This window comes from Oncorhynchus clarkii, unplaced genomic scaffold, assembly GCF_045791955.1.
Source record: "Oncorhynchus clarkii lewisi isolate Uvic-CL-2024 unplaced genomic scaffold, UVic_Ocla_1.0 unplaced_contig_1341_pilon_pilon, whole genome shotgun sequence".
Lineage (NCBI taxonomy): Eukaryota > Metazoa > Chordata > Actinopteri > Salmoniformes > Salmonidae > Oncorhynchus > Oncorhynchus clarkii.
The window spans coordinates 91,166-117,000 of NW_027261065.1; the positions used below are offsets into that span (position 1 = coordinate 91,166).

Here is a 25,835-nt window from a genome sequence, read left to right on the forward strand (position 1 = left end):
TTTGGGGAAACACTAGGCATAAGTCAAAAACTTGGCACAACTGCAGAAAAAGTTATACTCTTCTGAGTCAGCGACCTAAGGACTGTTGCAATCTCGAGAACTCTCTTGTGCTCTACCAACATTCCTATCAAAGGTCAACAAGTGAAGATTTCTTCTCTCAGGGAAAGATATTTTTTGTCAAGCACATGTCAAGGTGCACTGCTGCCAAAAAGTTGGCGTAAGCCACAAGAAAATGTACAATCCTTCGAGCCGGATTTGAACCAGCGACCTAAGGATTACAGCAATTTCATCTACAGTCCTCCGCTCTACCAACTGAGCTATCGAAGGGTGACGAATGTATTCAAACGCCATCACCTAGATGGTCAGAGGTTCGGCAGAAGCATATGTTCCCTTTAAGAATTTAATCTGCTGAGTTTGGTGGTGTCTTGGAGCTGCTGAGGATTGCCCCCAGGTCTTCGTACGTTCAACTAATGCTCTATTCCTCTGAGCTACATCCCCTTAGATTGCAAGTAGTTGCATTTGGGAATAGACAAAAAGTGAGCCGAGGAATAAATTCACTTTTTAGCCCCCTCACTGCAAAATGTCTTATTCTCTCTCCCTGTTGGTCTAGTGGTTAGGAATCGGTTCTTTTACCACCGCGGCCTGGGTTTGATTCCCGCTCAGGGAATGACTTGCTTTTGGGGAAACACTAGGCATAAGTCAAAAACTTGGCACAACTGCAGAAAAAGTTATACTCTTCTGAGTCAGCGACCTAAGGACTGTTGCAATCTCGAGAACTCTCTTGTGCTCTACCAACATTCCTATCAAAGGTCAACAAGTGAAGATTTCTTCTCTCAGGGAAAGATATTTTTTGTCAAGCACATGTCAAGGTGCACTGCTGTCAAAAAGTTGGCGTAAGCCACAAGAAAATGTACAATCCTTCGAGCCGGATTTGAACCAGCGAACTAAGGATTACAGCAATTTCATCTACAGTCCTCCGCTCTACCAACTGAGCTATCGAAAGGTGACGAATGTATTCAAACGCCATCACCTAGATGGTCAGAGGTTCGGCAGAAGCATATGTTCCCTTTAAGAATTTAATCTGCTGAGTTTGGTGGTGTCTTGGAGCTGCTGAGGATTGCCCCCAGGTCTTCGTACGTTCAACTAATGCTCTATTCCTCTGAGCTACATCCCCTTAGATTGCAAGTAGTTGCATTTGGGAATAGACAAAAAGTGAGCCGAGGAATAAAATCGCTTTTTAGCCCCCTCACTGCAAAATGTCTTATTCTCTCTCCCTGTTGGTCTAGTGGTTAGGAATCGGTTCTTTTACCACCGCGGCCTGGGTTTGATTCCCGCTCAGGGAATGACTTGCTTTTGGGGAAACACTAGGCATAAGTCAAAAACTTGGCACAACTGCAGAAAAAGTTATACTCTTCTGAATCAGCGACCTAAGGACTGTTGCAATCTCGAGAACTCTCTGCTGCTCTACCAACATTCCTATCAAAGGTCAACAAGTGAAGATTTCTTCTCTCAGGGAAATATATTTTTTTGTCAAGCACATGTCATGGTACACTGCTGTCAAAAAGTTGGCGTAAGCCACAAAAAAAAGTACAATCCTTCGAGCCAGATTTGAACCAGCGACCTAAGGATTACAGCAATTTCACCTACAGTCCTCCGCTCTACCAACTGAGCTATCGAAGGATAAAAAATGTAGTCAAACGCCATCACCTAGATGGTCAGAGGTTTGGCAGCAGCATATGTTCCCTTTAAGAAATTAATCTGCTGAGTTTGGTGGTTTCTTGGAGCTGCTAAGGATTGCCCCCAGGTCTTCGTACGTTCAACTAATGCTCTATTCCTCTGAGCTACATCCCCTTAGATTGCAAGTAGTTGCATTTGGGAATAGATAAAAAGTGAGCCGAGGAATAAAATCGCTGTTTAGCCCCCTAGCTTGCAAAATGTATTTTTCAATCTCCCTGTTGGTCTAGTGGTTAGGATTCGGTTCTTTTACCACCGCTGCCTGGGTTTGATTCCCGCTCAGGGAATGACTTGCTTTTGGGGCAACACTAGGCATAAGTCAAAAACTTGGCACAACTGCAGAAAAAGTTATACTCTTCTGAATCAGCGACCTAAGGACTGTTGCAATCTCGAGAACTCTCTGCTGCTCTACCAACATTCCTATCAAAGGTCAACAAGTGAAGATTTCTTCTCTCAGGGAAAGATATTTTTTTGTCAAGCACATGTCATGGTACACTGCTGTCAAAAAGTTGGCGTAAGCCACAATAAAAAGTACAATCCTTCGAGCCAGATTTGAACCAGCGACCTAAGGATTACAGCAATTTCACCTACAGTCCTCCGCTCTACCAACTGAGCTATCGAAGGTTAAAATATGTAGTCAAACGCCATCACCTAGATGGTCAGAGGTTTGGCAGCAGCATATGTTCCCTTTAAGAAATTAATCTGCTGAGTTTGGTGGTTTCTTGGAGCTGCTAAGGATTGCCCCCAGGTCTTCGTACGTTCAACTAATGCTCTATTCCTCTGAGCTACATCCCCTTAGATTGCAAGTAGTTGCATTTGGGAATAGATAAAAAGTGAGCCGAGGAATAAAATCGCTGTTTAGCCCCCTAGCTTGCAAAATGTATTTTTCAATCTCCCTGTTGGTCTAGTGGTTAGGATTCGGTTCTTTTACCACCGCTGCCTGGGTTTGATTCCCGCTCAGGGAATGACTTGCTTTTGGGGCAACACTAGGCATAAGTCAAAAACTTGGCACAACTGCAGAAAAAGTTATACTCTTCTGAATCAGCGACCTAAGGACTGTTGCAATCTCGAGAACTCTCTGCTGCTCTACCAACATTCCTATCATAGGTCAACAAGTGAAGATTTCTTCTCTCAGGGAAAGATATTTTTTTTATCAAGCACATGTCAAGGTGCACTGCTGCCAAAAAGTTGGCGTAAGCCACAAGAAAATGTACAATCCTTCGAGCCGGATTTGAACCAGCGACCTAAGGATTACAGCAATTTCATCTACAGTCCTCCGCTCTACCAACTGAGCTATCGAAGGGTGACGAATGTATTCAAACGCCATCACCTAGATGGTCAGAGGTTCGGCAGAAGCATATGTTCCCTTTAAGAATTTAATCTGCTGAGTTTGGTGGTGTCTTGGAGCTGCTGAGGATTGCCCCCAGGTCTTCGTACGTTCAACTAATGCTCTATTCCTCTGAGCTACATCCCCTTAGATTGCAAGTAGTTGCATTTGGGAATAGACAAAAAGTGAGCCGAGGAATAAAATCGCTTTTTAGCCCCCTCACTGCAAAATGTCTTATTCTCTCTCCCTGTTGGTCTAGTGGTTAGGAATCGGTTCTTTTACCACCGCGGCCTGGGTTTGATTCCCGCTCAGGGAATGACTTGCTTTTGGGGAAACACTAGGCATAAGTCAAAAACTTGGCACAACTGCAGAAAAAGTTATACTCTTCTGAGTCAGCGACCTAAGGACTGTTGCAATCTCGAGAACTCTCTTGTGCTCTACCAACATTCCTATCAAAGGTCAACAAGTGAAGATTTCTTCTCTCAGGGAAAGATATTTTTTGTCAAGCACATGTCAAGGTGCACTGCTGCCAAAAAGTTGGCGTAAGCCACAAGAAAATGTACAATCCTTCGAGCCGGATTTGAACCAGCGACCTAAGGATTACAGCAATTTCATCTACAGTCCTCCGCTCTACCAACTGAGCTATCGAAGGGTGACGAATGTATTCAAACGCCATCACCTAGATGGTCAGAGGTTCGGCAGAAGCATATGTTCCCTTTAAGAATTTAATCTGCTGAGTTTGGTGGTGTCTTGGAGCTGCTGAGGATTGCCCCCAGGTCTTCGTACGTTCAACTAATGCTCTATTCCTCTGAGCTACATCCCCTTAGATTGCAAGTAGTTGCATTTGGGAATAGACAAAAAGTGAGCCGAGGAATAAATTCGCTTTTTAGCCCCCTCACTGCAAAATGTCTTATTCTCTCTCCCTGTTGGTCTAGTGGTTAGGAATCGGTTCTTTTACCACCGCGGCCTGGGTTTGATTCCCGCTCAGGGAATGACTTGCTTTTGGGGAAACACTAGGCATAAGTCAAAAACTTGGCACAACTGCAGAAAAAGTTATACTCTTCTGAGTCAGCGACCTAAGGACTGTTGCAATCTCGAGAACTCTCTTGTGCTCTACCAACATTCCTATCAAAGGTCAACAAGTGAAGATTTGTTCTCTCAGGGAAAGATATTTTTGTCAAGCACATGTCAAGGTGCACTGCTGTCAAAAAGTTGGCGTAAGCCACAAGAAAATGTACAATCCTTCGAGACGGATTTGAACCAGCGACCTAAGGATTACAGCAATTTCATCTACAGTCCTCCGCTCTACCAACTGAGCTATCAAAAGGCGACAAATTTAATCAAACGCCATCACCTAGATGGTCAGAGGTTCGGCAGAAGCATATGTTCCCTTTAAGAATTTAATCTGCTGAGTTTGGTGGTGTCTTGGAGCTGCTGAGGATTGCCCCCAGGTCTTCGTACGTTCAACTAATGCTCTATTCCTCTGAGCTACATCCCCTTAGATTGCAAGTAGTTGCATTTGGGAATAGACAAAAAGTGAGCCAAGGAATAAATCGCTGTTTAGCCCCCTCACTGCGAAATGTCTTGTTCTCTCTCCCTGTTGGTCTAGTGGTTAGGATTTGGTTATTTTACCACCGCGGCCTGGGTTTGATTCCCGCTCAGGGAATGACTTGCTTTTGGGGAAACACTAGGCATAAGTCAAAAACTTGGCACAACTGCAGAAAAAGTTATACTCTTCTGAGTCAGCGACCTAAGGACTGTTCCAATCTCGAGAACTCTCTTGTGCTCTACCAACATTCCTACCATAGGTCAACAACTGAAGATTTCTTCTCTCAGGGAAAGATCTTTTTTTGTCAAGCACATGTCAAGGTGCATTGCTGTCAAAAAGTTGGCGTAAGCCACAAGAAAAAGCACAATCCTTCGAGCCGGATTTGAACCAGCGACTTAAGGATTACAGCAATTTCACCTACAGTCCTCCGTTCTACCAACTGAGCTATCTAAGGATAAAAAATGTAGCCAAACGCCATCACCTAGATGGTCAGAGGTTTGGCAGAAGCATATGTTCCCTTTAAGAAATTAATCTGCTGAGTTTGGTGGTGTCTTGGAGCTGCTGAGGATTGCCCCCACGTCTTCGTACGTTCAACTAATGCTCTATTCCTCTGAGCTACACCCCCTTAGATTGCAAGTAGTTGCATTTGGGAATAGACAAAAAGTGAGCCGAGGAATAAAATCGCAGTTTAGCCCCTTAGCTTGCGAAATGTATTTTTCTCTCTCCCTGTTGGTCTAGTGGTTAGGATTCGGTTCTTTTACCACCGCGGCCTGGGTTTGATTCCCGCTCAGGGAATGACTTGCTTTTGGGTAAACACTAGGCATAAGTCAAAAACTTGGAACAACTGCAGAGAAGTTATACTCTTCTCAGTCAGCGACATACGGACTGTTGCAATCTCGAGAACTCTCTCCTCTACCAACATTCCTATCAAAGGTCAACAAGTGAAGATTTCTTCTCTCAGGGAAAGATATTTTTTTGTCAAGCACATGTCATGGTACACTGCTGTCAAAAAGTTGGCGTAAGCCACAAGAAAAAGTACAATCCTTCGAGCTGGATTTGAACCAGCGACCTAAGGATTACAGCAATTTCACCTACAGTCCTCCGCTCTACCAACTGAGCTATCGAAGGGTGACGAACGTAGCCAAACGCCATTACCTAGATGGTCAGAGGTTTGGCAGAAGCATATGTTCCCTTTAAGAAATTAATCTGCTGAGTTTGGTGGTGTCTTGGAGCTGCTGAGGATTGCCCCCACGTCTTCGTACGTTCAACTAATGCTCTATTCCTCTGAGCTACACCCCCTTAGATTGCAAGTAGTTGCATTTGGAAATAGACAAAAAGTGAGCCGAGGAATAAAATCGCTGTTTAGCCCCTTAGCTTGCGAAATGTATTTATCTCTCTCCCTGTTGGTCTAGTGGTTAGGATTCGGTTCTTTTACCACCGCGGCCTGGGTTTGATTCCCGCTCAGGGAATGACTTGCTTTTGGGGAAACACTAGGCATAAGTCAAAAACTTGGCACAACTGCAGAAAAAGTTATACTCTTCTGAGTCAGCGACCTAAGGACTGTTGCAATCTCGAGAACTCTCTGCTGCTCTACCAACATTCCTATCAAAGGTCAACAAGTGAAGATTTCTTCTCTCAGGGAAATGTATTTTTTTGTCAAGCACATGTCATGGTACACTGCTGTCAAAAAGTTGGCGTAAGCCACAAGAAAAAGTACAATCCTTCGAGCCGGATTTGAACCAGCGACCTAAGGATTACAGCAATTTCACCTACAGTCCTCCGCTCTACCAACTGAGCTATCGAAGGGTGACGAACGTAGCCAAACGCCATTACCTAGATGGTCAGAGGTTTGGCAGAAGCATATGTTCCCTTTAAGAAATTATTCTGCTGAGTTTGGTGGTGTCTTGGAGCTGCTGAGGATTGCCCCCAGGTCTTCGTACGTTCAACTAATGCTCTATTCCTCTGAGCTACATCCCCTTAGATTGCAAGTAGTTGCATTTGGGAATAGACAAAAAGTGAGCCGAGGAATAAAATCGCTGTTTAGCCCCTTAGCTTGCGAAATGTATTTTTCTCTCTCCCTGTTGGTCTAGTGGTTAGGATTCGGTTCTTTTACCACCGCGGCCTGGGTTTGATTCCCGCTCAGGGAATGACTTGCTTTTGGGGAAACACTAGGCATAAGTCAAAAACTTGGCACAACTGCAGAAAAAGTTATACTCTTCTGAGTCAGCGACCTAAGGACTGTAGCAATCTCGAGAACTCTCTGCTGCTCTACCAACATTCCTATCAAATGTCAACAAGTGAAGATTTCTTCGATCAGGGAAAGATATTTTTTTGTCAAGCACATGTCATGGTACACTGCTGTCAAAAAGTTGCCGTAAGCCACAAGAAAAAGTACAATCCTTCGAGCCGGATTTGAACCAGCGACCTAAGGATTACAGCAATTTCACCTACAGTCCACCGCTCTACCAACTGACCTATCGAAGGATAAAGAATGTATTCAAACGCCATCACCTAGATGGTCAGAGGTTTGGCAGAAGCATATGTTCCCTTTAAGAAATTAATCTGCTGAGTTTGGTGGTTTCTTGGAGCTGCTAAGGATTGCCCCCAGGTCTTCGTACGTTCAACTAATGCTCTATTCCTCTGAGCTACATCCCCTTAGATTGCAAGTAGTTGCATTTGGAAAAAGACAAAAAGTGAGCCGAGGAATAAAATCGCTGTTTAGCCCCCTAGCTTGCAAAATGTATTTTTCTCTCTCCCTGTTGGTCTAGTGGTTAGGATTCGGTTCTTTTACCACCGCTGCCTGGGTTTGATTCCCGCTCAGGGAATGACTTGCTTTTGGGGAAACACTAGGCATAAGTCAAAAACTTGGCACAACTGCAGAAAAAGTTATACTCTTCTGAGTCAGCGACATACGGACTGTTGCAATCTCGAGAACTCTCTGCTGCTCTACCAACATTCCTATCAAAGGTCAACAAGTGAAGATTTCTTCTCTCAGGGAAAGATCTTTTTTTGTCAAGCACATGTCAAGGTGCATTGCTGTCAAAAAGTTGGCGTAAGCCACAAGAAAAAGCACAATCCTTCGAGCCGGATTTGAACCAGCGACTTAAGGATTACAGCAATTTCACCTACAGTCCTCCGTTCTACCAACTGAGCTATCTAAGGATAAAAAATGTAGTCAAACGCCATCACCTAGATGGTCAGAGGTTTGGCAGAAGCATATGTTCCCTTTAAGAAATTAATCTGCTGAGTTTGGTGGTTTCTTGGAGCTGCTGAGGATTGCCCCCAGGTCTTCGTACGTTCAACTAATGCTCTATTCCTCTGAGCTACATCCCCTTAGATTGCAAGTAGTTGCATTTGGGAATAGACAAAAAGTGAGCCGAGGAATAAAATCGCAGTTTAGCCCCTTAGCTTGCGAAATGTATTTTTCTCTCTCCCTGTTGGTCTAGTGGTTAGGATTCGGTTCTTTTACCACCGCGGCCTGGGTTTGATTCCCGCTCAGGGAATGACTTGCTTTTGGGTAAACACTAGGCATAAGTCAAAAACTTGGAACAACTGCAGAGAAGTTATACTCTTCTCAGTCAGCGACATACGGACTGTTGCAATCTCGAGAACTCTCTCCTCTACCAACATTCCTATCAAAGGTCAACAAGTGAAGATTTCTTCTCTCAGGGAAAGATATTTTTTTGTCAAGCACATGTCATGGTACACTGCTGTCAAAAAGTTGGCGTAAGCCACAAGAAAAAGTACAATCCTTCGAGCTGGATTTGAACCAGCGACCTAAGGATTACAGCAATTTCACCTACAGTCCTCCGCTCTACCAACTGAGCTATCGAAGGGTGACGAACGTAGCCAAACGCCATTACCTAGATGGTCAGAGGTTTGGCAGAAGCATATGTTCCCTTTAAGAAATTAATCTGCTGAGTTTGGTGGTGTCTTGGAGCTGCTGAGGATTGCCCCCACGTCTTCGTACGTTCAACTAATGCTCTATTCCTCTGAGCTACACCCCCTTAGATTGCAAGTAGTTGCATTTGGGAATAGACAAAAAGTGAGCCGAGGAATAAAATCGCAGTTTAGCCCCTTAGCTTGCGAAATGTATTTTTCTCTCTCCCTGTTGGTCTAGTGGTTAGGATTCGGTTCTTTTACCACCGCGGCCTGGGTTTGATTCCCGCTCAGGGAATGACTTGCTTTTGGGTAAACACTAGGCATAAGTCAAAAACTTGGAACAACTGCAGAGAAGTTATACTCTTCTCAGTCAGCGACATACGGACTGTTGCAATCTCGAGAACTCTCTCCTCTACCAACATTCCTATCAAAGGTCAACAAGTGAAGATTTCTTCTCTCAGGGAAAGATATTTTTTTGTCAAGCACATGTCATGGTACACTGCTGTCAAAAAGTTGGCGTAAGCCACAAGAAAAAGTACAATCCTTCGAGCTGGATTTGAACCAGCGACCTAAGGATTACAGCAATTTCACCTACAGTCCTCCGCTCTACCAACTGAGCTATCGAAGGGTGACGAACGTAGCCAAACGCCATTACCTAGATGGTCAGAGGTTTGGCAGAAGCATATGTTCCCTTTAAGAAATTAATCTGCTGAGTTTGGTGGTGTCTTGGAGCTGCTGAGGATTGCCCCCACGTCTTCGTACGTTCAACTAATGCTCTATTCCTCTGAGCTACACCCCCTTAGATTGCAAGTAGTTGCATTTGGGAATAGACAAAAAGTGAGCCGAGGAATAAAATCGCTGTTTAGCCCCCTAGCTTGCAAAATGTATTTTTCTCTCTCCCTGTTGGTCTAGTGGTTAGGATTCGGTTCTTTTACCACCGCTGCCTGGGTTTGATTCCCGCTCAGGGAATGACTTGCTTTTGGGGAAACACTAGGCATAAGTCAAAAACTTGGCACAACTGCAGAAAAAGTTATACTCTTCTGAGTCAGCGACATACGGACTGTTGCAATCTCGAGAACTCTCTGCTGCTCTACCAACATTCCTATCAAAGGTCAACAAGTGAAGATTTCTTCTCTCAGGGAAAGATATTTTTTTGTCAAGCACATGTCATGGTACACTGCTGTCAATAAGTTGGCGTAAGCCACAAGAAAAAGTACAATCCTTTGAGCCGGATTTGAACCAGCGACCTAAAGATTACAGCAACTTCACCTACAGTCCTCCGCTCTTCCAACTGAGCTATCGTAGGATAAAAAATGTATTCAAACGCCATCACCTAGATGGTCAGAGGTTTGGCAGAAGCATATGTTCCCTTTAAGAAATTAATCTGCTGAGTTTGGTGGTTTCTTGGAGCTGCTAAGGATTGCCCCCAGGTCTTCGTACGTTCAACTAATGCTCTATTCCTCTGAGCTACATCCCCTTAGATTGCAAGTAGTTGCATTTGGAAAAAGACAAAAAGTGAGCCGAGGAATAAAATCGCTGTTTAGCCCCCTAGCTTGCAAAAAGTATTTTTCTCTCTCCCTGTTGGTCTAGTGGTTAGGATTCAGTTCTATTACCACCGCGGCCTGGGTTTGATTCCCGCTCAGGGAATGACTTGCTTTTGGGGAAACACTAGGCATATGTCAAAAACTTGGCACAACTGCAGAAAAAGTTATACTCTTCTGAGTCAGCGACCTAAGGACTGTTGCAATCTCGAGAACTCTCTGCTGCTCTACCAACATTCCTATCAAAGGTCAACAAGTGAAGATTTCTTCTCTCAGGGAAAGATATTTTTTTGTCAAGCACATGTCATGGTACACTGCTGTCAATAAGTTGGCGTAAGCCACAAGAAAAAGTACAATCCTTCGAGCCGGATTTGAACCAGCGACCTAAGGATTACAGCAATTTCAACTACAGTCCTCCGCTCTACCAACTGAGCTATCGAAGGATAAAAAATGTAGTCAAACGCCATCACCTAGATGGTCAGAGGTTTGGCAGAAGCATATGTTCCCTTTAAGAAATTAATCTGCTGAGTTTGGTGGTTTCTTGGAGCTGCTAAGGATTGCCCCCAGGTCTTCGTACGTTCAACTAATGCTCTATTCCTCTGAGCTACATCCCCTTAGATTGCAAGTAGTTGCATTTGGGAATAGACAAAAAGTGAGCCGAGGAATAAAATCGCTGTTTAGCCCCCTAGCTTGCGAAATGTATTTTTCTCTCTCCCTGTTGGTCTAGTGGTAAGGATTCGGTTCTTTTACCACCGCGGCCTGGGTTTGATTCCCGCTCAGGGAATGTCTTGCTTTTGGGTAAACACTAGGCATAAATCAAAAACTTGGAACAACTGCAGAATAAGTTATACTCTTCTGAGTCAGCGACATACGGACTGTCGCAATCTCGAGAACTCTCTGCTGCTCTACCAACATTCCTATCAAAGGTCAACAAGTGAAGATTTCTTCTCTCAGGGAAATATTTTTTTTTGTCAAGCACATGTCATGGTACACTGCTGTCAAAAAGTTGGCGTAAGCCACAAGAAAAAGTACAATCCTTCGAGCCGGATTTGAACCAGCGACCTAAGGATTACAGCAATTTCACCTACAGTCCTCCGCTCTACCAACTGAGCTATCGAAGGATAAAAAATGTAGTCAAACGCCATCACCTAGATGGTCAGAGGTTTGGCAGAAGCATATGTTCCCTTTAAGAAATTAATCTGCTGAGTTTGGTGGTTTCTTGGAGCTGCTAAGGATTGCCCCCAGGTCTTTGAGCTACATCCCCTTAGATTGCAAGTAGTTGCATTTGGAAATAGACAAAAAGTGAGCCGAGGAATAAAATCGCTGTTTAGCCCCCTAGCTTGCGAAATGTATTTTTCTCTCTCCCTGTTGGTCTAGTGGTAAGGATTCGGTTCTTTTACCACCGCGGCCTGGGTTTGATTCCCGCTCAGGGAATGACTTGCTTTTGGGGAAACACTAGGCATAAGTCAAAAACTTGGCACAACTGCAGAAAAAGTTATACTCTTCTGAATCAGCGACCAAAGGACTGTTGCAATCTCGAGAACTCTCTGCTGCTCTACCAACATTCCTATCAAAGGTCAACAAGTGAAGATTTCTTCTCTCAGAGAAAAATATTTTTTTGTCAAGCACATGTCATGGTACACTGCTGTCAAAAAGTTGGCGTAAGGCACAAGAAAAAGTACAATCCTTCGAGCCGGATTTGAACAAGCGACCTAAGGATTAAAGCAATTTCACCTACAGTCCTCCGCTCTACCAACTGAGCTATCGAAGGATAAAAAATGTAGTCAAACACCATCACCTAGATGGTCAGAGGTTTGGCAGAAGCATATGTTCCCTTTAAGAAATTAATCTGCTGAGTTTGGTGGTTTCTTGGAGCTGCTGAGGATTGCCCCCAGGTCTTCGTACGTTCAACTAATGCTCTATTCCTCTGAGCTACATCCCCTTAGATTGCAAGTAGTTGCATTTGGGAATAGACAAAAAGTGAGCCGAGGAATAAAATCGCTGTTTAGCCCCCTAGCTTGCGAAATGTATTTTTCTCTCTCCCTGTTGGTCTAGTGGTTAGGATTCGGTTCTTTTACCACCGCAGCCTGGGTTTGATTCCCGCTCAGGGAATGACTTGCTTTTGGGGCAACACTAGGCATAAGTCAAAAACTTGGAACAACTGCAGAATAAGTTATACTCTTCTGAGTCAGCGACATACGGACTGTTGCAATCTCGAGAACTCTCTGCTGCTCTACCAACATTCCTATCAAAGGTCAACAAGTGAAGATTTCTTCTCTCAGGGAAATATATTTTTTTGTCAAGCACATGTCATGGTACACTGCTGTCAAAAAGTTGGCGTAAGCCACAAGAAAAAGTACAATCCTTCGAGCAAGATTTGAACCAGCGACCTAAGGATTACAGCAATTTCACCTACAGTCCTCCGCTCTACCAACTGAGCTATCGAAGGTTAAAATATGTAGTCAAACGCCATCACCTAGATGGTCAGAGGTTTGGCAGCAGCATATGTTCCCTTTAAGAAATTAATCTGCTGAGTTTGGTGGTTTCTTGGAGCTGCTAAGGATTGCCCCCAGGTCTTCGTACGTTCAACTAATGCTCTATTCCTCTGAGCTACATCCCCTTAGATTGCAAGTAGTTGCATTTGGGAATAGATAAAAAGTGAGCCGAGGAATAAAATCGCTGTTTAGCCCCCTAGCTTGCAAAATGTATTTTTCAATCTCCCTGTTGGTCTAGTGGTTAGGATTCGGTTCTTTTACCACCGCTGCCTGGGTTTGATTCCCGCTCAGGGAATGACTTGCTTTTGGGGCAACACTAGGCATAAGTCAAAAACTTGGCACAACTGCAGAAAAAGTTATACTCTTCTGAATCAGCGACCTAAGGACTGTTGAAATCTCGAGAACTCTCTGCTGCTCTACCAACATTCCTATCAAAGGTCAACAAGTGAAGATTTCTTCTCTCAGGGAAAGATATTTTTTTGTCAAGCACATGTCATGGTTCACTGCTGTCAAAAAGTTGCCGTAAGCCACAAGAAAAAGTACAATCCTTCGAGCCGGATTTGAACCAGCGACCTAAGGATTACAGCAATTTCACCTACAGTCCTCCGCTCTACCAACTGAGCTATCGAAGGATAAAAAATGTAGTCAAACGCCATCACCTAGATGGTCAGAGGTTTGGCAGCAGCATATGTTCCCTTTAAGAAATTAATCTGCTGAGTTTGGTGGTTTCTTGGAGCTGCTAAGGATTGCCCCCAGGTCTTCGTACGTTCAACTAATGCTCTATTCCTCTGAGCTACATCCCCTTAGATTGCAAGTAGTTGCATTTGGGAATAGACAAAAAGTGAGCCGAGGAATAAAATCGCTGTTTAGCCCCCTAGCTTGCGAAATGTATTTTTCTCTCTCCCTGTTGGTCTAGTGGTTAGGATTCGGTTCTTTTACCACCGCGGCCTGGGTTTGATTCCCGCTCAGGGAATGACTTGCTTTTGGGTAAACACTAGGCATAAGTCAAAAACTTGGAACAACTGCAGAATAAGTTATACTCTTCTGAGTCAGCGACATACGGACTGTTGCAATCTCGAGAACTCTCTGCTGCTCTACCAACATTCCTATCAAAGGTCAACAAGTGAAGATTTCTTCTCTCAGGGAAATATATTTTTTTGTCAAGCACATGTCATGGTACACTGCTGTCAAAAAGTTGGCGTAAGCCACAAGAAAAAGTACAATCCTTCGAGCCAGATTTGAACCAGCGACCTAAGGATTACAGCAATTTCACCTACAGTCCTCCGCTCTACCAACTGAGCTATCGAAGTTTAAAATATGTAGTCAAACGCCATCACCTAGATGGTCAGAGGTTTGGCAGCAGCATATGTTCCCTTTAAGAAATGAATCTGCTGAGTTTGGTGGTTTCTTGGAGCTGCTAAGGATTGCCCCCAGGTCTTCGTACGTTCAACTAATGCTCTATTCCTCTGAGCTACATCCCCTTAGATTGCAAGTAGTTGCATTTGGGAATAGATAAAAAGTGAGCCGAGGAATAAAATCGCTGTTTAGCCCCCTAGCTTGCAAAATGTATTTTTCAATCTCCCTGTTGGTCTAGTGGTTAGGATTCGGTTCTTTTACCACCGCTACCTGGGTTTGATTCCCGCTCAGGGAATGACTTGCTTTTGGGGCAACACTAGGCATAAGTCAAAAACTTGGCACAACTGCAGAAAAAGTTATACTCTTCTGAATCAGCGACCTAAGGACTGTTGAAATCTCGAGAACTCTCTGCTGCTCTACCAACATTCCTATCAAAGGTCAACAAGTGAAGATTTCTTCTCTCAGGGAAAGATATTTTTTTGTCAAGCACATGTCATGGTTCACTGCTGTCAAAAAGTTGGCGTAAGCCACAGGAAACAGTACAATCCTTCGAGCCGGATTTGAACCAGCGACCTAAGGATTACAGCAATTTCACCTACAGTCCTCCGCTCTACCAACTGAGCTATCGAAGGTTAAAATATGTAGTCAAACGCCATCACCTAGATGGTCAGAGGTTTGGCAGCAGCATATGTTCCCTTTAAGAAATTAATCTGCTGAGTTTGGTGGTTTCTTGGAGCTGCTAAGGATTGCCCCCAGGTCTTCGTACGTTCAACTAATGCTCTATTCCTCTGAGCTACATCCCCTTAGATTGCAAGTAGTTGCATTTGGGAATAGACAAAAAGTGAGCCGAGGAATAAAATCGCTGTTTAGCCCCCTAGCTTGCAAAATGTATTTTTCTCTCTCCCTGTTGGTCTAGTGGTTAGGATTCGGTTCTTTTACCACCGCTGCCTGGGTTTGATTCCCGCTCAGGGAATGACTTGCTTTTGGGGCAACACTAGGCATAAGTCAAAAACTTGGCACAACTGCAGAAAAAGTTATACTCTTCTGAATCAGCGACCTAAGGACTGTTGCAATCTCGAGAACTCTCTGCTGCTCTACCAACATTCCTATCAAAGGTCAACAAGTGAAGATTTCTTCTCTCAGGGAAAGATATTTTTTTGTCAAGCACATGTCATGGTACACTGCTGTCAAAAAGTTGGCGTAAGCCACAAGAAAAAGTACAATCCTTCGAGCCAGATTTGAACCAGCGACCTAAGGATTACAGCAATTTCACCTACAGTCCTCCGCTCTACCAACTGAGCTATCGAAGGTTAAAATATGTAGTCAAACGCCATCACCTAGATGGTCAGAGGTTTGGCAGCAGCATATGTTCCCTTTAAGAAATTAATCTGCTGAGTTTGGTGGTTTCTTGGAGCTGCTAAGGATTGCCCCCAGGTCTTCGTACGTTCAACTAATGCTCTATTCCTCTGAGCTACATCCCCTTAGATTGCAAGTAGTTGCATTTGGGAATAGATAAAAAGTGAGCCGAGGAATAAAATCGCTGTTTAGCCCCCTAGCTTGCAAAATGTATTTTTCAATCTCCCTGTTGGTCTAGTGGTTAGGATTCGGTTCTTTTACCACCGCTGCCTGGGTTTGATTCCCGCTCAGGGAATGACTTGCTTTTGGGGCAACACTAGGCATAAGTCAAAAACTTGGCACAACTGCAGAAAAAGTTATACTCTTCTGAATCAGCGACCTAAGGACTGTTGCAATCTCGAGAACTCTCTGCTGCTCTACCAACATTCCTATCAAAGGTCAACAAGTGAAGATTTCTTCTCTCAGGGAAAGATATTTTTTTGTCAAGCACATGTCATGGTTCACTGCTGTCAAAAAGTTGCCGTAAGCCACAAGAAAAAGTACAATCCTTCGAGCCGGATTTGAACCAGCGACCTAAGGATTACAGCAATTTCACCTACAGTCCTCCGCTCTACCAACTGAGCTATCGAAGGTTAAAATATGTAGTCAAACGCCATCACCTAGATCAGGGGTGTCAAAGTCAAATGGACGGAGGGCCAAATAAAAAAATCAGCTACAAGACGAGGGCCGGACTGTTCGAATGTTCATTGAAAAAATTTTAAATGACGCATATAGTCTAGTGAACCTAATTGAACCTACTGAAAACCTAACAAATATATTACAATATGATCAGATAAATAAAGCAATATTTTCTTATGGCTCTGTCAGTAATCTTTAATTTTCAACAGACACAAAAGACAAATTTCCTTTATATAAATATCCCCATAACATGAACATTAAATGAAAGAAACCGGTATTCAAGGCACCATCAGTAGACTATATTTTCTATTTTAGCAAAAGTGGGCTAAATTTACTTCAAAGAAAAAACAATAATAGCAATTTTCTATCATCCACTCAACTGAAATATTTTTAAAATATAATTGGATTGAAATACAAAAAAATAAAGTGCAAAAATCTATTAATCAAAAACAACACTTTGTTTAAGGAGAAGTAACATGCAGTGAAAACAAATATTAAATTTTAACTTTTAAACTTGAACTGAGTAAAAACTCTAAATATGTGATTGCACAGTAATGTTCACTTGTTTGAGGTTGAGGGTGATACTTGGTGGTGTCCCATCTTTTCCACAAGTTCATCAATGTTCGGGGTAAGGCTCTGAGCTGAAGAAATCCTCAGAATTGAGTGGAGGTGTTCAGCAGTAAGTCGACTTCTGTGTGATGTTTTGTTCAGGTTCATCAAAGAAAACAGTTGTTCACACAGGTATGTGCTGCCAAACATAGACAACGTTTGAGCAGCCTGGATGCGCAGCTGGGGCATTGTGCCGGGGAGGAAACGGGCGAACTCCGCAGCACCCACTGCCGCATATTTTGCCCTCAGTGCATCATTGCATTGGAGGTCAATCAACTCCATTTGGAGGTTTGGTGGTGAGCTTTCCACGTCAACAGCAAATGGGTTACCGAGCAGTTCCAACCTGCTTTTTTGTGCTTCAAAGTCAGCAAATCGGCGTCGAAAGTCAGCGGCAAGCATACCTATTTTATCAGCCAACTGTGTGCTCGGGAACGCACTGGTAGAGAGCTTCTCTTTCATGGTCTGGCAGCTGGGAAAGTGGCTCAAATTTTCTTTCCGCATCTGCGTCTCCCACAGAGTCAGTTTGGTTTTAAATGCCTTCACTGTACTGTACATATCAGAGATGACACGATCCCGACCCTGCAGCTGCAAGTTTATTGCATTCAGATGACTCGTAATGTCACACAGAAAAGCCATTTCACACAGAAACATTTCGTCTCGGAGTTGTGTTGTGTCTTTCCCTTTGCTGTCCAAGAACAGACAAATCTCCTCACGAAGCTCGAAACATCTTTGAAGCACCTTTCCCTGGCTTAGCCATCGCACCTCTGTGTGATAAGGCAAATCACCATGCTCCGTTTCTAACTCCGTCAGAAATGCCTTGAACTGGCGGTGATTCAAACCTTTGGCTCTGATAAAGTTAACTGTGCGCGTGATGATGCTCATTACATGCTCCATTTTCAAGGCTTTACCGCACAACGCTTCCTGGTGTATGATACAATGATAAGCTGTCAGCTCACCTGTCGCGTTTTCCTCTTGCATCTTTTCCCGTATCTTCGCCACCAGTCCGCTCCTGTGTCCACACATCGCAGGTGCTCCGTCGGTTGTCAAACCCACGAGTTTTTCCCAAGGCAGCTCCATCTCATTTACACATCTTGACACCTCTTCATACAAATCATGCCCCGTAGTTGTGCCATGCATAGGACGTAAAGCCAAAAACTCCTCTGTCACGCTTAGGTTGGAGTCCACTCCGCGGATGAAAATTGACAACTGGGCAATGTCAGAAATGTCGGTGCTCTCATCCACAGCCAAGGAATATGCAATAAAATCTTTTCCCTTTTTCACAAGCTGCTCTTTTAGATTGATGGACAACTGGTCTACTCTCTCGGCAATGGTGTTTCTGCTCAGACTCACATTTAAAAAGAGTTGCCTTTTTTCTGGGCAAACTTCGTCACAAACTTTAATCATGCAGTTTTTGATGAAATCCCCCTCCGTAAATGGCCGGGCTGATTTAGCGATCTCTTCTGCCAAAATAAAACTGGCCTTGACAGTTGCGTCCGCGTGTGTGTCCGCGTGTTTCGTTTCATAATGTCGTCTCAGATTATACTCTTTCAGTACCGCCACACTTTCTCCACACAGAAGACACACAGGTTTTCCAGCTACCTTCGTGAACATATACTCCGACTCCCACCTTGTTTGAAACCCCCGGTTCTCAGTATCCACCTTCCGTTTTGCCATTTTTGATGGGTATCTGAAAGTTAATTTTACTGTGATGCTGACGACTGCTGTGCCAATAAATATTGAAATTAAGCAGCCTACTGCTCGGTGCGTCACCTTTGCATTGTGGGAAATGTAGTATTGGTGCGTGTAAAAGATCTGCGGGCTGCCGGCTTGCTGCGGGCCGGTTCTAATAATAAATCAAGATCATCCCAGGGGCCGTAAAAAACCTTCTTGCGGGCCGGATGTGGCCCGCGGGCCTTGACTCTGACATATGTGACCTAGATGGTCAGAGGTTTGGCAGAAGCATATGTTCCCTTTAAGAAATTAATCTGCTGAGTTTGGTGGTTTCTTGGAGCTGCTAAGGATTGCCCCCAGGTCTTCGTACGTTCAACTAATGCTCTATTCCTCTGAGCTACATCCCCTTAGATTGCAAGTAGTTGCATTTGGGAATAGACAAAAAGTGAGCCGAGGAATAAAATCGCTGTTTAGCCCCCTAGCTTGCGAAATGTATTTTTCTCTCTCCCTGTTGGTCTAGTGGTTAGGATTCGGTTCTTTTACCACCGCGGCCTGGGTTTGATTCCCGCTCAGGGAATGACTTGCTTTTGGGGAAACACTAGGCATAAGTCAAAAACTTGGCACAACTGCAGAAAAAGTTATACTCTTCTGAATCAGCGACCTAAGGACTGTTGCAATCTCGAGAACTCTCTGCTGCTCTACCAACATTCCTATCAAAGGTCAACAAGTGAAGATTTCTTCTCTCAGGGAAATATATTTTTTTGTCAAGCACATGTCATGGTACACTGCTGTCAAAAAGTTGGCGTAAGCCACAAGAAAAAGTACAATCCTTCGAGCCAGATTTGAACCAGCGACCTAAGGATTACAGCAATTTCACCTACAGTCCTCCGCTCTACCAACTGAGCTATCGAAGGTTAAAATATGTAGTCAAACGCCATCACCTAGATGGTCAGAGGTTTGGCAGCAGCATATGTTCCCTTTAAGAAATTAATCTGCTGAGTTTGGTGGTTTCTTGGAGCTGCTAAGGATTGCCCCCAGGTCTTCGTACGTTCAACTAATGCTCTAGTCCTCTGAGCTACATCCCCTTAGATTGCAAGTAGTTGCATTTGGGAATAGATAAAAAGTGAGCCGAGGAATAAAATCGCTGTTTAGCCCCCTAGCTTGCGAAATGTATTTTTCTCTCTCCCTGTTGGTCTAGTGGTAAGGATTCGGTTCTTTTACCACCGCGGCCTGGGTTTGATTCCCGCTCAGGGAATGACTTGCTTTTGGGTAAACACTAGGCATAAGTCAAAAACTTGGAACAACTGCAGAATAAGTTATACTCTTCTGAGTCAGCGACATACGGACTGTTGCAATCTCGAGAACTCTCTGCTGCTCTACCAACATTCATATCAAAGGTCAACAAGTGCAGATTTCTTCTCTCAGGGAAATATATTTTTTTGTCAAGCACATGTCATGGTACACTGCTGTCAAAAAGTTGGCGTAAGCCACAAAAAAAAGTACAATCCTTCGAGCCAGATTTGAACCAGCGACCTAAGGATTACAGCAATTTCACCTACAGTCCTCCGCTCTACCAACTGAGCTATCGAAGGTTAAAATATGTAGTCAAACGCCATCACCTAGATGGTCAGAGGTTTGGCAGCAGCATATGTTCCCTTTAAGAAATTAATCTGCTGAGTTTGGTGGTTTCTTGGAGCTGCTAAGGATTGCCCCCAGGTCTTCGTACGTTCAACTAATGCTCTATTCCTCTGAGCTACATCCCCTTAGATTGCAAGTAGTTGCATTTGGGAATAGATAAAAAGTGAGCCGAGAAATAAAATCGCTGTTTAGCCCCCTAGCTTGCAAAATGTATTTTTCAATCTCCCTGTTGGTCTAGTGGTTAGGATTCGGTTCTTTTACCACCGCTGCCTGGGTTTGATTCCCGCTCAGGGAATGACTTGCTTTTGGGGCAACACTAGGCATAAGTCAAAAACTTGGCACAACTGCAGAAAAAGTTATACTCTTCTGAGTCAGCGACATACGGACTGTTGCAATCTCGAGAACTCTCTGCTGCTCTACCAACATTCCTATCAAAGGTCAACAAGTGCAGATTTCTTCTCTCAGGGAAATATATTTTTTTGTCAAGCACATGTCATGGTACACTGCTGTCAAAAAGTTGGCGTAAGCCACAAAAAAAAGTACAATCCTTCGAGCCAGATTTGAACCAGCGACCTAAGGATTACAGCAATTTCACCTACAGTCCTCCGCTCTACCAACTGAGCTATCGAAGGTTAAAATATGTAGTCAAACGCCATCACCTAGATGGTCAGAGGTTTGGCAGCAGCATATGTTCCCTTTAAGAAATTAATCTGCTGAGTTTGGTGGTTTCTTGGAGCTGCTAAGGATTGCCCCCAGGTCTTCGTACGTTCAACTAATGCTCTATTCCTCTGAGCTACATCCCCTTAGATTGCAAGTAGTTGCATTTGGGAATAGATAAAAAGTGAGCCGAGGAATAAAATCGCTGTTTAGCCCCCTAGCTTGCAAAATGTATTTTTCAATCTCCCTGTTGGTCTAGTGGTTAGGATTCGGTTCTTTTACCACCGCTGCCTGGGTTTGATTCCCGCTCAGGGAATGACTTGCTTTTGGGTAAACACTAGGCATAAGTCAAAAACTTGGAACAACTGCAGAATAAGTTATACTCTTCTGAGTCAGCGACATACGGACTGTTGCAATCTCGAGAACTCTCTGCTGCTCTACCAACATTCCTATCAAAGGTCAACAAGTGCAGATTTCTTCTCTCAGGGAAATATATTTTTTTGTCAAGCACATGTCATGGTACACTGCTGTCAAAAAGTTGGCGTAAGCCACAAAAAAAAGTACAATCCTTCGAGCCAGATTTGAACCAGCGACCTAAGGATTACAGCAATTTCACCTACAGTCCTCCGCTCTACCAACTGAGCTATCGAAGGTTAAAATATGTAGTCAAACGCCATCACCTAGATGGTCAGAGGTTTGGCAGCAGCATATGTTCCCTTTAAGAAATTAATCTGCTGAGTTTGGTGGTTTCTTGGAGCTGCTAAGGATTGCCCCCAGGTCTTCGTACGTTCAACTAATGCTCTATTCCTCTGAGCTACATCCCCTTAGATTGCAAGTAGTTGCATTTGGGAATAGATAAAAAGTGAGCCGAGAAATAAAATCGCTGTTTAGCCCCCTAGCTTGCAAAATGTATTTTTCAATCTCCCTGTTGGTCTAGTGGTTAGGATTCGGTTCTTTTACCACCGCTGCCTGGGTTTGATTCCCGCTCAGGGAATGACTTGCTTTTGGGGCAACACTAGGCATAAGTCAAAAACTTGGCACAACTGCAGAAAAAGTTATACTCTTCTGAATCAGCGACCTAAGGACTGTTGCAATCTCGAGAACTCTCTGCTGCTCTACCAACATTCCTATCAAAGGTCAACAAGTGAAGATTTCTTCTCTCAGGGAAAGATATTTTTTGTCAAGCACATGTCATGGTACACTGCTGTCAAAAAGTTGGCGTAAGCCACAAGAAAAAGTACAATCCTTCGAGCCAGATTTGAACCAGCGACCTAAGGATTACAGCAATTTCACCTACAGTCCTCCGCTCTACCAACTGAGCTATCGAAGGTTAAAATATGTAGTCAAACGCCATCACCTAGATGGTCAGAGGTTTGGCAGCAGCATATGTTCCCTTTAAGAAATTAATCTGCTCAGTTTGGTGGTTTCTTGGAGCTGCTAAGGATTGCCCCCAGGTCTTCGTACGTTCAACTAATGCTCTATTCCTCTGAGCTACATCCCCTTAGATTGCAAGTAGTTGCATTTGGGAATAGATAAAAAGTGAGCCGAGGAATAAAATCGCTGTTTAGCCCCCTAGCTTGCAAAATGTATTTTTCAATCTCCCTGTTGGTCTAGTGGTTAGGATTCGGTTCTTTTACCACCGCTGCCTGGGTTTGATTCCCGCTCAGGGAATGACTTGCTTTTGGGGCAACACTAGGCATAAGTCAAAAACTTGGCACAACTGCAGAAAAAGTTATACTCTTCTGAATCAGCGACCTAAGGACTGTTGCAATCTCGAGAACTCTCTGCTGCTCTACCAACATTCCTATCAAAGGTCAACAAGTGAAGATTTCTTCTCTCAGGGAAAGATATTTTTTTGTCAAGCACATGTCATGGTACACTGCTGTCAAAAAGTTGGCGTAAGCCACAAGAAAAAGTACAATCCTTCGAGCCAGATTTGAACCAGCGACCTAAGGATTACAGCAATTTCACCTACAGTCCTCCGCTCTACCAACTGAGCTATCGAAGGTTAAAATATGTAGTCAAACGCCATCACCTAGATGGTCAGAGGTTTGGCAGCAGCATATGTTCCCTTTAAGAAATTAATCTGCTGAGTTTGGTGGTTTCTTGGAGCTGCTAAGGATTGCCCCCAGGTCTTCGTACGTTCAACTAATGCTCTATTCCTCTGAGCTACATCCCCTTAGATTGCAAGTAGTTGCATTTGGGAATAGATAAAAAGTGAGCCGAGGAATAAAATCGCTGTTTAGCCCCCTAGCTTGCAAAATGTATTTTTCTATCTCCCTGTTGGTCTAGTGGTTAGGATTCGGTTCTTTTACCACCGCTGCCTGGGTTTGATTCCCGCTCAGGGAATGACTTGCTTTTGGGGCAACACTAGGCATAAGTCAAAAACTTGGCACAACTGCAGAAAAAGTTATACTCTTCTGAATCAGCGACCTAAGGACTGTTGCAATCTCGAGAACTCTCTGCTGCTCTACCAACATTCCTATCAAAGGTCAACAAGTGAAGATTTCTTCTCTCAGGGAAAGATATTTTTTTGTCAAGCACATGTCATGGTTCACTGCTGTCAAAAAGTTGCCGTAAGCCACAAGAAAAAGTACAATCCTTCGAGCCGGATTTGAACCAGCGACCTAAGGATTACAGCAATTTCACCTACAGTCCTCCGCTCTACCAACTGAGCTATCGAAGGTTAAAATATGTAGTCAAACGCCATCACCTAGATCAGGGGTGTCAAAGTCAAATGGACGGAGGGCCAAATAAAAAAATCAGCTACAAGACGAGGGCCGGACTGTTCGAATGTTCATTGAAAAAATTTTAAATGACGCATATAGTCTAGTGAACCTAATTGAACCTACTGAAAACCTAACAAATATATTACAATATGATCAGATAAATAAAGCAATATTTTCTTATGGCTCTGTCAGTAATCTTTAATTTTCAACAGACACAAAAGACAAATTTCCTTTATATAAATATCCCCATAACATGAACATTAAATGAAAGAAACCGGTATTCAAGGCACCATCAGTAGACTATATTTTCTATTTTAGCAAAAGTGGGCTAAATTTACTTCAAAGAAAAAACAATAATAGCAATTTTCTATCATCCACTCAACTGAAATATTTTTAAAATATAATTGGATTGAAATACAAAAAAATAAAGTGCAAAAATCTATTAATCAAAAACAACACTTTGTTTAAGGAGAAGTAACATGCAGTGAAAACAAATATTAAATTTTAACTTTTAAACTTGAACTGAGTAAAAACTCTAAATATGTGATTGCACAGTAATGTTCACTTGTTTGAGGTTGAGGGTGATACTTGGTGGTGTCCCATCTTTTCCACAAGTTCATCAATGTTCGGGGTAAGGCTCTGAGCTGAAGAAATCCTCAGAATTGAGTGGAGGTGTTCAGCAGTAAGTCGACTTCTGTGTGATGTTTTGTTCAGGTTCATCAAAGAAAACAGTTGTTCACACAGGTATGTGCTGCCAAACATAGACAACGTTTGAGCAGCCTGGATGCGCAGCTGGGGCATTGTGCCGGGGAGGAAACGGGCGAACTCCGCAGCACCCACTGCCGCATATTTTGCCCTCAGTGCATCATTGCATTGGAGGTCAATCAACTCCATTTGGAGGTTTGGTGGTGAGCTTTCCACGTCAACAGCAAATGGGTTACCGAGCAGTTCCAACCTGCTTTTTTGTGCTTCAAAGTCAGCAAATCGGCGTCGAAAGTCAGCGGCAAGCATACCTATTTTATCAGCCAACTGTGTGCTCGGGAACGCACTGGTAGAGAGCTTCTCTTTCATGGTCTGGCAGCTGGGAAAGTGGCTCAAATTTTCTTTCCGCATCTGCGTCTCCCACAGAGTCAGTTTGGTTTTAAATGCCTTCACTGTACTGTACATATCAGAGATGACACGATCCCGACCCTGCAGCTGCAAGTTTATTGCATTCAGATGACTCGTAATGTCACACAGAAAAGCCATTTCACACAGAAACATTTCGTCTCGGAGTTGTGTTGTGTCTTTCCCTTTGCTGTCCAAGAACAGACAAATCTCCTCACGAAGCTCGAAACATCTTTGAAGCACCTTTCCCTGGCTTAGCCATCGCACCTCTGTGTGATAAGGCAAATCACCATGCTCCGTTTCTAACTCCGTCAGAAATGCCTTGAACTGGCGGTGATTCAAACCTTTGGCTCTGATAAAGTTAACTGTGCGCGTGATGATGCTCATTACATGCTCCATTTTCAAGGCTTTACCGCACAACGCTTCCTGGTGTATGATACAATGATAAGCTGTCAGCTCACCTGTCGCGTTTTCCTCTTGCATCTTTTCCCGTATCTTCGCCACCAGTCCGCTCCTGTGTCCACACATCGCAGGTGCTCCGTCGGTTGTCAAACCCACGAGTTTTTCCCAAGGCAGCTCCATCTCATTTACACATCTTGACACCTCTTCATACAAATCATGCCCCGTAGTTGTGCCATGCATAGGACGTAAAGCCAAAAACTCCTCTGTCACGCTTAGGTTGGAGTCCACTCCGCGGATGAAAATTGACAACTGGGCAATGTCAGAAATGTCGGTGCTCTCATCCACAGCCAAGGAATATGCAATAAAATCTTTTCCCTTTTTCACAAGCTGCTCTTTTAGATTGATGGACAACTGGTCTACTCTCTCGGCAATGGTGTTTCTGCTCAGACTCACATTTAAAAAGAGTTGCCTTTTTTCTGGGCAAACTTCGTCACAAACTTTAATCATGCAGTTTTTGATGAAATCCCCCTCCGTAAATGGCCGGGCTGATTTAGCGATCTCTTCTGCCAAAATAAAACTGGCCTTGACAGTTGCGTCCGCGTGTGTGTCCGCGTGTTTCGTTTCATAATGTCGTCTCAGATTATACTCTTTCAGTACCGCCACACTTTCTCCACACAGAAGACACACAGGTTTTCCAGCTACCTTCGTGAACATATACTCCGACTCCCACCTTGTTTGAAACCCCCGGTTCTCAGTATCCACCTTCCGTTTTGCCATTTTTGATGGGTATCTGAAAGTTAATTTTACTGTGATGCTGACGACTGCTGTGCCAATAAATATTGAAATGAAGCAGCCTACTGCTCGGTGCGTCACCTTTGCATTGTGGGAAATGTAGTATTGGTGCGTGTAAAAGATCTGCGGGCTGCCGGCTTGCTGCGGGCCGGTTCTAATAATAAATCAAGATCATCCCAGGGGCCGTAAAAAACCTTCTTGCGGGCCGGATGTGGCCCGCGGGCCTTGACTCTGACATATGTGACCTAGATGGTCAGAGGTTTGGCAGAAGCATATGTTCCCTTTAAGAAATTAATCTGCTGAGTTTGGTGG

General features: G+C 43.8%; 13 non-coding genes across 13 annotated transcripts; all 13 read right to left on the reverse strand.

Moving 5' to 3' along the window:
• Nucleotides 1-240: 240 nt before the first annotated feature.
• trnay-gua (transfer RNA tyrosine (anticodon GUA)) lies at nt 241-327 on the reverse strand. Its single transcript is given in 2 exon segments — nt 241-276; nt 291-327. It is a non-coding gene; the product is annotated as a tRNA-Tyr (tRNA).
• A 2,623-nt stretch (nt 328-2,950) lies between these two features.
• trnay-gua (transfer RNA tyrosine (anticodon GUA)) lies at nt 2,951-3,037 on the reverse strand. Its single transcript is given in 2 exon segments — nt 2,951-2,986; nt 3,001-3,037. It is a non-coding gene; the product is annotated as a tRNA-Tyr (tRNA).
• A 589-nt stretch (nt 3,038-3,626) lies between these two features.
• trnay-gua (transfer RNA tyrosine (anticodon GUA)) lies at nt 3,627-3,713 on the reverse strand. Its single transcript is given in 2 exon segments — nt 3,627-3,662; nt 3,677-3,713. It is a non-coding gene; the product is annotated as a tRNA-Tyr (tRNA).
• Nucleotides 3,714-5,651: 1,938 nt separating this feature from the next.
• trnay-gua (transfer RNA tyrosine (anticodon GUA)) lies at nt 5,652-5,738 on the reverse strand. Its single transcript is given in 2 exon segments — nt 5,652-5,687; nt 5,702-5,738. It is a non-coding gene; the product is annotated as a tRNA-Tyr (tRNA).
• A 591-nt stretch (nt 5,739-6,329) lies between these two features.
• trnay-gua (transfer RNA tyrosine (anticodon GUA)) lies at nt 6,330-6,416 on the reverse strand. Its single transcript is given in 2 exon segments — nt 6,330-6,365; nt 6,380-6,416. It is a non-coding gene; the product is annotated as a tRNA-Tyr (tRNA).
• Nucleotides 6,417-8,359: 1,943 nt separating this feature from the next.
• On the reverse strand, nt 8,360-8,446 carry trnay-gua (transfer RNA tyrosine (anticodon GUA)). The gene is given in 2 exon segments: nt 8,360-8,395; nt 8,410-8,446. It is a non-coding gene; the product is annotated as a tRNA-Tyr (tRNA).
• A 587-nt stretch (nt 8,447-9,033) lies between these two features.
• Nucleotides 9,034-9,120, reverse strand: trnay-gua (transfer RNA tyrosine (anticodon GUA)). The gene is given in 2 exon segments: nt 9,034-9,069; nt 9,084-9,120. It is a non-coding gene; the product is annotated as a tRNA-Tyr (tRNA).
• A 1,269-nt stretch (nt 9,121-10,389) lies between these two features.
• trnay-gua (transfer RNA tyrosine (anticodon GUA)) lies at nt 10,390-10,476 on the reverse strand. The gene is given in 2 exon segments: nt 10,390-10,425; nt 10,440-10,476. It is a non-coding gene; the product is annotated as a tRNA-Tyr (tRNA).
• Nucleotides 10,477-11,067: 591 nt separating this feature from the next.
• On the reverse strand, nt 11,068-11,154 carry trnay-gua (transfer RNA tyrosine (anticodon GUA)). The gene is given in 2 exon segments: nt 11,068-11,103; nt 11,118-11,154. It is a non-coding gene; the product is annotated as a tRNA-Tyr (tRNA).
• Nucleotides 11,155-13,073: 1,919 nt separating this feature from the next.
• On the reverse strand, nt 13,074-13,160 carry trnay-gua (transfer RNA tyrosine (anticodon GUA)). Its single transcript is given in 2 exon segments — nt 13,074-13,109; nt 13,124-13,160. It is a non-coding gene; the product is annotated as a tRNA-Tyr (tRNA).
• Nucleotides 13,161-14,429: 1,269 nt separating this feature from the next.
• On the reverse strand, nt 14,430-14,516 carry trnay-gua (transfer RNA tyrosine (anticodon GUA)). Its single transcript is given in 2 exon segments — nt 14,430-14,465; nt 14,480-14,516. It is a non-coding gene; the product is annotated as a tRNA-Tyr (tRNA).
• A 1,269-nt stretch (nt 14,517-15,785) lies between these two features.
• Nucleotides 15,786-15,872, reverse strand: trnay-gua (transfer RNA tyrosine (anticodon GUA)). The gene is given in 2 exon segments: nt 15,786-15,821; nt 15,836-15,872. It is a non-coding gene; the product is annotated as a tRNA-Tyr (tRNA).
• Nucleotides 15,873-23,092: 7,220 nt separating this feature from the next.
• trnay-gua (transfer RNA tyrosine (anticodon GUA)) lies at nt 23,093-23,179 on the reverse strand. The gene is given in 2 exon segments: nt 23,093-23,128; nt 23,143-23,179. It is a non-coding gene; the product is annotated as a tRNA-Tyr (tRNA).
• Between the last annotated feature and the right edge of the window lie 2,656 nt (nt 23,180-25,835).